This window comes from Vigna radiata, chromosome 11, assembly GCF_000741045.1.
Source record: "Vigna radiata var. radiata cultivar VC1973A chromosome 11, Vradiata_ver6, whole genome shotgun sequence".
Taxonomy (NCBI): Eukaryota; Viridiplantae; Streptophyta; class Magnoliopsida; order Fabales; family Fabaceae; genus Vigna; species Vigna radiata.
This window is the reverse complement of record NC_028361.1, coordinates 12,690,662-12,703,433: the sequence shown is the minus strand read 5'-3', so window position 1 is coordinate 12,703,433 and position 12,772 is coordinate 12,690,662.

Here is a 12,772-nt window from a genome sequence, read left to right as displayed (position 1 = left end):
TACATTGTTTCCCCCAACAACAATAGGGTTTAGTTCACCATTTTCATGGTGAATCTAGATGAAAAATGGAAGAAGAATGGAAAAGCAAACCCTAGAAAAAATGAAAAGGAGCCTAAGCATCCAAGAGATCCTCTCCAGAGAGCAAAATTAGGTCTGGCCACCTCTTCTGTCAAAAGAATACATCTCAACTCGCAATAGGGCTATTTATAGGTGAGGAGCGCAGCAGAAAATAGGCCCAAGCCCAACGGACCACCGCCCCGCGGAACAAGTGTGGCGCCCGGCGGTTTCCCACAAACCACAAAACCGCCCAGCGGTAAGGGTCACCGCCCAGCGGTTTCCCTCAAATCCGCCCAGCGCCAACGCTAGTGCCTACTCCTCGCCCTGGACCTCCCGACGGTGTAAGTTGCCGTCGGGCGGTGCGTCGACTCTTCAAATCTTCAATTTTCTTCTCTTTTCTTGAGACTACGACCTTTATCTTCAACTCCATTCTTCATTTTCTCAGAAATACTACAAAACAATGCAAAACAAGCATAATAACGCTAAAAACAGGTTTTGACTCTCTACAGACTCATTTATTGAGTTTTGCTTGATTCTAAGCTCATTCCAAGTAGTAAAGGGTGTAATTTGGTCTAAAATGACATATGAAAATAACTGTTTTTCAACCTTCATCATGCCTCCACAGTCAACAATATCGGCACTGCTCTCCTCACAACCAATAATTCCAGTGATGCCGTCTCCAATGTTAACCGCATCAACAATTCCAGCACTCATCCTTTCTCTACTCATGGCAACAATGGCCTGAAACGTGGCCCAAATCGGGGACGAGGACGCAATAATGGTAGTCGTGGCAGAGGTCGTAACAACACCCACCACCACAATGGTCAACAACATGGCAGACCATCACACCAACGACCATGGTAGAATCAACAGTCCCAGTGGACGTCATACCCACCGTGGGGACCTTGGGGACCACAAACATGGGCTGCACCTCCTTGCCCTTACCCTACATATTCATGGGTTACTCCACCTCCTCCTACACGTCAACCCGGAATCCTTGGCAATCGTCCCCAACAGACATTCACAGCTAATGGACCTCCTTCACAACCAACACCCACTGAAATTAATGCAGCAATGCACACTTTATCTCTGAATGTTCCTGATGAAAATTGGTACATGGACACCAGCGCAACATCTCACATGTCCGCTTCTCGAGGTACTCTCTCGTCTTATTTTAATTTGAGCACTAACAAAAATATTATTGTTGGCAATGGACACAGTTCCAATTCACGGATATGGACAAACGAATTTATCACCTCCCCACCCACCTTTGAATTTAAACAATGTTTTGCATGCTCCTAAACTTGTTAAAAACTTGATCTCTGTACGTCGCTTAACAACCGAAAACTCCGTGTCTATTGAATTTGATCCTTTTGGTTTTTGTTTGAAGGATTTTCCGACAAGGATGCCACTAATAAGATGTGATAGCACTGGGGACCTATATCCTATTACCACGACTCCACCAACCATCAATCCATCACATTTTGCAGCTCTTTCTTCCGTTTTATGGCACAATCGTTTGGGACACCCGAGTGCACCTGTTTTACATTCTCTTAGGCAAAATAAATTTATTGAATGCAAACATTCTACTTCTTCTTCTACGTGTCAATCTTGTGTTTTTGGGAAACATATTAAATTACCACATTATGTTTCAAATTCTTCCACTACCAAACCTTTTGATATAATACATAGTGATTTGTGGACATCACCAACTTTAAGTTCTACAGGTCATAAGTATTATATTCTTTTCTTGGATGATTACAATAACTTTTTATGGACATTTCCCATTGGCAGCAAATGACAAGCTTATCAAATTTTCTTGTCTTTTAGTGCACTCATTCAAACTCAATTTGAAATGAATATTAAATACTTTCAATGTGATAATGGGAAGGAGTTCAATAACGAGTCTTTTAAACAATTTTGTAACATTCATGGCATGCAATTTCGTTTTTCTTGTCCATATACCTCTCCCCAAAATGGCAAAGCCGAACGAAAAATAAGAACCATCAACAACCTCATTCGAACTCTCCTTGCTCATTCCTCCATGCCATCATCGTTCTGGCATCATGCACTTAACATGGCAACCTACCTCTTAAACATACTTCCAACTAAGCTACTCTCAAATCATTCCCCCACTCAAATACTTTATCATAAACATCCATCTTATACACATCTACGAGTTTTCGGTTGTTTGTGTTATCTTCTTTTTCCCTCCACCTCAATTTACAAATTACAACCCCGTTCCACACCATGTGTTTTTTTGGGATACCCAAATAATCATAGAGACTATAAATGTTATGATCTGTCCAATGGAAAAATAATCATTTGTAGACATGTCATTTTTGATGAATCTCACTTCCCTTTTGCCAAACTACATTCACCCACATCTCAAACCTATGATTTTTTACACGAAGGCTTACATCCTTTTGGCATCACCACTTACATACTCAACCTCTCTCCACTCCTCAAACACAAACTGAGCATAATCACCCACCACAAATCCAACCCACCCATGAACCAAACTTGCCCACATCTCCACAACTTAATACCTTACCAACATCCTCGTCTCAATCGACCCAACGACCACCTAGCCCACATCCAAACCACATCAATCAAGTGCCACTTCGAACAATTGAAACACGCAACATGCATGGGATTCATAAACCCAAACGACACTTCAACTTAACAACTTCCATTGCACCATCACCTCTTCCTCATAACCCAAAAGCCGCTTTGTCTGATCCGAATTGGAAACTGGCCATACTAGACGAATTTGATGCTCTTATTAAAAATAAGACGTGGGAGTTGGTTCCTCGTCCATCTAATGCTAATATTATTAGTTCCATGTGGGTTTTTCGGCTTAAAAATAAATCTGACGATTCTTTTGAGCGCCACAAAGCTCGTCTTGTTTGTGAGGGCAGGTATCAAGAAGTTGGTGTGGATTGTGATGAAAATTTTAGTCCAGTAGTCAAACCTGCAACTATACGGACAATTTTGAGCATTGCACTATCAAAATCTTGGTCTATTAATCAGTTAGACGTTAAAAATGCCTTCCTGCTTGGTAAACTCCATGAAGTTGTATACATGCATCAACCAATGGGTTTCCGAGATCTCATTCATCCCGATTATGTGTGTTTATTGAAGAAATATCTCTATGGATTCGGAATCTCCTCTTCGAACTACATCATCCAATTCATAAAGCCACACTAGTCTATTGTGACAATATCACTGCCATCTATCTCTCAGGCAATCCTGTTCAACATCAACGCACCAAACACATTGAGATGGATATACACTTCGTTCGTGAGAAAGTGGCCCAAGGACAGGTTCGTGTCCTTCATGTTCCGTCACGTTATCAAATTGCTGACATCTTCACTAATGGGCTTCCGTGCATACTCTTTGAAGATTTTAGAGACAGTCTCAACGTACAGACACCTACTGTTTTGACTGCGGGGGTGTGTTAGATAATGAAAATAAATGCATAACAGATATTTCTCTTGTAAATAATTATTAGAAATCAATCATCTTTGTAGGACCCATAATCATAGGCGAGAATTCCTCTTGTTTTGATGTATATATTCATACTATCATATCAATGCAAATAAGGGGAAATAATCTCTAACAATTCAATATTAGAGTGTCTCAGATTTTGAAATCTGATATTGGTATGTCTAGATTTTGAAATTCAATATATTTTTTTTTAATTTGATTTAATTTGTTTTGATTTTGTTATTTTTCAAATTTTAATTATTTGGTGTGTTCTGTCTTATGAATTTGTTGTTGATTTCTATTTTAGTTATTACTATTCAACAACTGAGGTATTTTAGGTTGATGTCATGTTGTTCTGGTACTGTTTTTGTCAGGCAATGTTATTAAATTGAAAGTATGTGAATGTATGAGACATATTTGGTGGTTAGGTGTAACATAGTGTGGTTCTTGGACGTAATTCCATGTCCTTAAGGAGGGGATACATGGTGGTGCCCTAGTAATGTAGAATGATTTGCATGGTAGCTCAGTATTGGGGGTTATCCTGAAACTTCAATGATCAATCATTCTCAAGTAGAGAGGATTGAATCATGTGGTCATGTGGTGAGTAGTAGCAGGAGGTCTTAGTCTTAGAGGCTTCCAGTATGATCCAAGGCGCGGAACAGACTAACCTCGTGAGTGTGGTAGGGTGAAACCCACTGGCACGACAATCATTCTAGTCCGGACGAGTCAGTTTATAATGTAACAAGTCTTGTAGTGTTATTTAGTATGTTTTGAATGAACCTTGCATGTTGTGTGTGATTGATAACATGATTTTTATACCTAGCTCACCCTTGCTTTTTTTTGTGTGCTGCTTGTGTATGTTTTCTTTTGCAATGATCATCCACTTAGATGTGAGTAGATGTGGAGGAGGTTCCCCAGGAGCAAGTGTTGGGGGATGGGGATGCTGCAGCTTAGTCTTCCCTAGGATTTCTTTCTTTTACCTGATGATATTTTGAAATACTCTTATATTTGTATCACTTTGTTGTACTCTTTATGTCTAAGTTTTAGATTTAGACTTCTTTTACTTAAAGTTTAAACTCTGGACTTAATTTGGATGACTGTAATCCGAACTTATCTGCCATTCTACTTCTAACTTCTTTCCCTATATTTAAATGTGACATCCCGATTATAATATGATGGGGATGCTGCAGCTTAGTCTTCTCTAGGATTTCATTCTTTTACTGATGACATTTTGAAATACTCTTATATTTGTACCACTTTATTGTACTCTTTATGTCTAAGTTTTAGATTTAAACCTCTTTTACTTAAAGTTTAAACTCTGGAGTTAATTTAGGTGACTGAAATCCAAACTTATCTATCATTCTACTCCTAACTGCTTTCCCTATATTAAAATGTCAACTTCTAAATTATAATATGCTTTTTTATATATAATCGGGATGTCAATGCATATCATAACTTTTTATCATATAAAGTAAAAAGTTTAAAATTATTTTTAGTTCCTATTAAATTTAGTTTTTAATTGATAGTTTATTATCTAGTTTTTGGTTATTTTCATTAAGTGATGTTAGGAGTGAAATGATATGATCTACAACTAACATGGAATAAACATTGATTTGGAGTTGGGCAGCTATGGTGGGAGAATCTAGGAGTTGGGCTTTTGAACATGAACCTAACCCTAAGCCTGCAGTGTAATGTTCAACATCACTTTGCACTTTTTGGAATGCAAATGGGAGACGGAGAACCTTCTATGTCAACATTTATATAATCTAAACAGACTTAATTAAATAATTAAACAGGATTTTTTTATATTTATATATATTTAATTAAATTTTTGTTTATTAGATATTTAAAATATTTATATTTTTCAGTTGAGTTTTTAATTTCATTAATTTATTGTTTTAATATTGTTTTGTATTAATCATAAAAACTTACATTTTTTTATATGTGGAGATAAAAGAAGTACAATAACAAGATAAAATATTAACGAAAATATTAAATAGTAATGATTCAATTATAAATTATAAATATCTTGAATACCAAATAAAAAAAGTTTAATAAATACTTAATTAAAAATATACTGTTCAAATGTCCCAAGTTTTGATTTATTAATTCCTGCAATTTATAAAATATTTTAACAAAAAAATAAAAGGAAGTCATTTTACCTTTAGAAAGTTATAGATATATATGATTTAAAGTATTGGGTTAAATATGTTTTTGGTCCCTTAACTTTTAGCGAAAATTTGAATTAGTCCCTCTTCAAAACTTTGGCCTAATTTAGTTCCCTAACTTTATAAATACATGAATTTAATCCTTTTAACCAAATTTTGTTAATTTTATTTGATGTTTCAAACGCGTTTCTCAATTGACATTGAAGTAAATATATATCAAACAGTGTAAACAACCCAAATGCTATTATGAAACGTACTTCAAACATCAAATAAACCTAACAAAATTTAACTAAAAGGACTAAATTCATACATTTTTAAAGTTGGGAGACTAAATTAGGTCAAAGTTTTGAAGAGGGACTAATTCTCATTCTCGCTGAAAGTTAAGGGACGAAAAACATATCTAACCCTAAAATATGTTGTAATAATGTTAGATTATTGCAAAAGAAACGTTGCTCAACGGTAATATTCCAATAGTCAAATTTTTAAGTATTGCAACGGCCAAATTATTTATTGTTTTTTATGGTCTTTTATTGATTTTTATTCTTCCCTATCTCTATAAATAGATAGCCCTTTCTCCATTCCAAGACATCCAAAACAAGTCTTTTCTCATTCTTCTTTCTTATTTTTCTCCTTTGCCAGTTTTGTGATCCTCAAATATTTCAAGAAATTCCTGTTATATCCTGAATAAGTCCTTAAGGACAGTGATCTACACTTCTCAAGAAATTGCGGTTCGAGATTTTGTAAACATTTCTACTACAAAATATTTAATACTATAAATAAGAAGAGAAATCATAGTTCTAGAAACTAGAATTATCTAACTTAAATTAACATTAACCTTGAATCATGTTTGTTTTTTTTTTTTTTATTTATAACAAACTCTAACTAAGAACATATACAAATTTATGATACAGTTAAAACTTAATTAAATCATTCAAACATTAATATTAATTATTCATATATTCCATAATTATTAAAGAAAATTATTAAAATAATTAAAGGAAATTATATTATACTCGCATCTTCTGTTTTGTTTTTTGTATCTGTGACTCATATACCTCTATTTTGTCAAGGGAACTTTCACAAAAAGAGAAAAGTTGTCACATGAGGTGGATATGCATTTTTCATACCTAAAATGAATGTTTAACACATCTGCATACAAATAACTACCAATTCACAATTAATTCAAATTACGATAAAGATGTGTCATATATCTTTAGGATTCTGTTAATTGGAAACAGACAAACATGTTAGTTTGGTTTTTGATCTAATTGTGGGTAGATGAAAAGGATATAAAATAGTGCTATTTATAATAATATTCTTTCCACAATAAAGTCCGTAAATATGATTATTAAAAGAATTGGTTATTTTCAATTAACGTATTTAAAAATACAAATAAAAAATTACAGTTATGAAAATAACTATTTTAACTATGAAAAATTACTTTTATCAAAATTATTATTATGACCCTATTTTTTTTTTTTTATATATATATAGTAAAGCTTGCTCTTCGTTAGTGAAAAAATGTTGTGGTGGATCCAGAAGGCTCAAAAAATACGTAAGCAGTGACTCCATACGTGTGACTTTTAGTGGCCACATTTCACCACGAGTACAATAATTGTATCAGTCTTTGCATCACTCTGTTCCCGAATTTCATATTAGAATTTTGTAAACAAATTAAGAAATATACTTGTCATATATTTTTCTGTAAATTTTATACAATCCATAAGATATTACAAGAAAAATGTCAGAAAATTCTATTAGTTTTTCGTCACTGTAAAAGGAAGAAAAACATAGGTTCATGTTATTCGGTGTTCATATCATCACCTGAAACATGAACCCGGACGAGGTTCATGTATCTAAATATAAAATTGGTTAATGTAAATATGACAGTGTCGAAACATGTTTTTTTTTTATATTTAATATGGTGTTTCTTATATTTTAAAAGCAAACGATGTTGTTCTTTAGTACTACATCACTTTTTCTAAATGCCACGTTGTTAATTCTAGTCTAAACATTGTCTCCATTTATATTATAAATTTTACAACTATCCCCGCGTGGTTGTCGTTTTCCTATAGATCTACTGCTGTCTGTCCCTGGTTTACCCAATCCTAATTGCCTTCTTATTATAAAATTAGAAAATTCACGAAAATAGATTTAAATTTTATTTTAATTATAATTTATATTCTCGAAAATTAATTTTATATTAAATTATTTGCTTAATCACGACTATATATCAAATAAAGAAGTGAACCAATCATACATCTATACTTGATCTCATCAATTGGCTTACAACAATCATAACATCTAAATAGCAATTTGTAGTCATTGGTATTGAAGACTCTTTGCAACTATTCATGAAGAATTTCTTCAACAACAACTATGTGCAATATTTTTATTGGTGCACAATATCCTATTTTTGACTTATTTGATTTGTAGTCAAAAAAGAAGGTAAACTCTCATCATTAACATTTCAAACTCTTGGATTGTATAAACATTTTGCTTTTCCACTTGGATTGTATGAGACTCCTTTGCCAAGTTTGCAAATGTTAAAAAAAAAACTCTACACTTTTCTAGAATCAAGCAATTTATCTCTATTTCCTAAAACACTAATCAAAAGCAACAAAAGTTGATTCTTCCATTATAAGTTGGAAACTACTTGTTAGGATTTAATATATGTTAAGTTTTGATATCTTGTTAGGATTTAATATATATGTTAAGATTTAATATCTTTTTAGGTTTTAAGATCTTGCTTGTTATTATTTTTGTTTGTTATTATTCTGTGTATATTGCTGATTACTGATATATTAGATAGAGTTATAACTAATTCTGTTATAATCTTGATGTATAAATATTTACATCTGCATTATGCAGAATTGAGATAATACACAGACTATTTTTTGCCTCCCTGTTTTTCCTCTCTATATTGCAATCTCAACACTTGGTTTGAATGATGATTCTCATTATTTAAGATGGTACCAAAGCTCTTCAATTGAATAGTTCTGTTGTACCTCTGATCTTCATTCGATGCTTTCCCCTTCTTGATTTCTTTGTGTTTTTTACCAAACCAACTCATGGTTGTCATTGATTATTACCACACGGCTGAAAATTTTTACAAAAGAATGGCTATCCATTAGGATCTTTAGGATTCTCCTACAACGAAGGGATAAGAGGAGGTTGAGGCTATTCATCAAATAAAGGAGGATTTGGTAGAAGATCAAATTCAGGTTCATACAACTCAAAGGTTTGCACTTTTTGCAATATCACTGGACATATTGTTAATGAATGCTTTAAGAAGTATGGTTACCCTCCTGGGCATAAACTACACAGACCTGTTATCACTCCTCAGCAATATCAACATTTGATAGCCCTCCTGCAACAACAAACACAATTGGGATCTACTACAACTACTTCCTACATCAATCAAACTGGTACAACTTTCTCTTCAAATACTTCTTTTATAGGTAATGTGCTACCAATTTCTCATGCTACAAACCATGCCATGTGGATTATAGATTCAGGAGCCAGTGATCATGTAACTTCTTCCTTATATCTATATTCATCCTATAAGGCTATTAATCCCATCACAGTAAAACTACCAAATGGACAACAAACCATAGCCTTATATTCTGGAACAGTAAAGATTAATGATTCTTTGTCTATTTCTAATGTCCTATATCTTCCACAATTTAATTTCAATCTTATATCTATTTCCAAGCTTACCACAACCCATAATTATCAACTAATATTTCTTGACAATCAATGTTTTATACAAGACAGATACACCAAGAGGATGATTGGTATAGTTGATGCTTAAGATGGGTTGTATACACTCAAGACCTCTTTTAGCTCCATCAACACCACAATTTGTAATAAGGAAGCCATTGATGTTTGGCATTACAGATTACGCCACCCTTCCCATGAGAGATTACATGTAATGCAACAATTATATCCTGTGATTAATTTTGATCACTCTTTTATTTGTACTCCTTGTCATATGGCTAAACAAAGAAAACCTTCTTTTCCTCATAGTACTTCTCAAGCTTCTTCTATTTTTTATTTATTACATGTTGATATTTGGGGCCCTTGTGCTGCTACTTCCATTCATGGTCATAAATATTTTTTAACCATTGTTGATGATTTTTCTAGATACGTATGGGTGTTTCCTTTAATCTCAAAAGCTGAAACTCAGTCACATTTACAATCTTTCATTACCTATGCTGAATGACAGTTTAAAACTAAGGTCCTAAGCATTAGATCTGACAATGGAACTGAGTTTATTATGGCCGAATTTTATAAAAATACTGGAATTGTTCATCAAACAACTTGTGTGGAAACCCCCCCAGCAACATGGCTTAGTTGAGAGAAAACACCAGCACTTATTAAATGTTACCCACTCCCTCCTTTTCTAAGCACACTTACCAACCATTTTCTGGTCTTATGCTCTTATTCATGCCTCTACCCTCACCAATTGCCTTCCCACTCCTCTCCTAAATAACCATTCTCCACACCAACAATTATACAGTTCTCCTTTTGATATTACCACTCTTAAAGTTTTTGGCTGCCTTTTCTTTGACACCACCTTATCAAACAATAGACATCAACTTGATCCAAGAGTCTTACCTGCTATTTTCCTTGGCTATAAACCACACCAAAAAGGCTTCATCACCTTCAACCTCAAAACCAGGGCCATTGAGATTTCTAGAAATGTTGTCTTCCATGAAAGTTGTTTTCCTTACCACAATGAATCATACACCACTCCTAATTCCCACCTTGTCACTCACCTACCTTTGCTCTATATTGACCAACGTATACCTACACCTCATATAGATACTTCACAGCCTTCTCCACCCAGTTCACCTCTCACCCTACCTGACCAATGTATGCCCACATCTCATACAGATACTTCGCCTCCTTCTCCACCCAGTTCACCTCCCACCCTACCTGCTCCTAACATTAGAAGATCCACCCGACAGAGAAACAAACCTTCAAGACTATCTGATTTTGGCACGTCTTATGCATTAACTATTACCTCTCATTCTTCAGGTATCAAACATCCTCTTGCTTTTGTCATTTCATATAAGAAACTTGCAGCACCTTACTACCGATTTATTATGCAACTCTACTAACATTGAGCCTAGATCTTATTCTGAGGCATCCAAGTATCCTCACTGGGTTAGAGCCATGGATGATGAGCTTGCTACATTGGCCAGAAATGACACTTGGAAAATCATAGATTTACTTGTTGACAAACTGTTGTAGGCTGCAAATGCGTTTTCAAAATCAAACACAAGGCTGATGGAAACATTGAAAGATATAAAGCTAGATTGGTAGCCAAGGGCTACACTCAAATTGAAGGTCAAGACTATCTAGATACCTTTTCTCCCATGGTTAAAATCACAACGGTTAGACCGGTTATAGCTCTTGTGGCAGCACATAATTAGCATCTTAAGCAACTAGATGTTAATAATGCTTTTCTTCATGGTACACTAAATGAAGAAGTTTATATGATACCTCCTCCAGGGCTCAATTGTATCAAACCAAATCAAGTATGCAAGTTACAAAAATCACTTTATGGTCTTAAACAAGCAGGCAGACAGTGGTATGCTCGCTTATCTGATTTCCTCTTATCTAACGACTTCCTCCAATTTGCATCTGATCATTCCTTGTTCACAAAACATTCTGATTCCAATGTCACTATTTTAGTGATTTAAGTTGATGATATGGTACTCACAGGAAATGATCTAACATAAATCACTTATATTACTCACCTTCTTGATGTAACATTTAAGATTAAAGACCTTAGCAATCTTAAATTCTTTCTTGGTCTTGAAGTGGCTAGAAACAAAGAAGGTATTTCTATTTCCCAAAGACAATATACTCTGGAGATTCTCAAAGATGAAGGTTACTTAAACTCTAAGCCTTTTTCCACTCATTATGACTATCGTACAAAGCTCAACATAAATTCTGGTCAACCAATAAGTGATGCAGCTTCATCTTTTTATAGACGATTAATTGGTAGATTATTATATCTCACCAACATTAGACCAGATATTTCATTTGCAGTACAACAACTAAGTCAATTTCTCTCAAATCCCAGCACAAATTGATGGAATCCTTCTTGACACAGTCCTCTTTCTTGTATTTTTACATTTCATTGTATCTGTAGTGTAGCTTGCAAGGAGCATGGGTCACTATAGATACCCAGCTCCTTTCTTGTAGTTTTCACTTTTGAGATTAATGAGAATTGAGATTTCTAAAATAGAAACCATTCTCTCTTGAAAGTCACAAGGCTAGAGAGTCCAAGAGACCTCCTCTAGCCACCTTCCAAGGCACACTTCCTCATTCTCACTTTCCACTACCACGATGCTTCTCTCTCCGGATTGCATCACCAATTCCACCAATACGTTCCAGACGCATCATCAGTGGCGCCATTTATCATCAGTCACGCGTCAGTCTATCTCTTGTGCACAACATCACCACGACTTCATTTTTGATCTCACGCATCAGAGGCTTCATTCCATTTCCCAACGTTGGGTGCATTTCTCTCTCGAGCTCCTCATTGCCAGCCTCTGTTCCTCACCGTAAGTCACTTTTCTTCATCACAGATCCACCATTTTCTCCACAGATCTGTCAATTTCCTTCTCAGATCCATTACCTTCGTTCACTCCTCTTCCAATTCTAGCAATATTTTCATTCTTCCGCTAGGGTTTACATCTTCTTTCACCATTTCCGACCATTTCCACCGATTAAACACTTTTAATACCTTCGATCTTCACTTTCCACCATTCAAACCGCCACTCCCACCGTTTGATATGTCCGATTCAAGTTTTCCCCCTTTTGTAGGGTTCCATAGGTCAGTGTAGGGTTTTTGGTCCGATTAGGGTTTCGAGATCGTTTGCTCCTTCGAGTTTTATCATTCCGCTGCATCCTTCTTCGTCGGAGAAGCTTCGAGGAGTCCGCATCGAGCTATCGGTCATATTCCTTGGAGCCTTCTTCCATCAAGTTGTAGTCAGAGCTATTGTTCTTCCACGCGTCAAGTGGTACTTGATGGAAGAAGG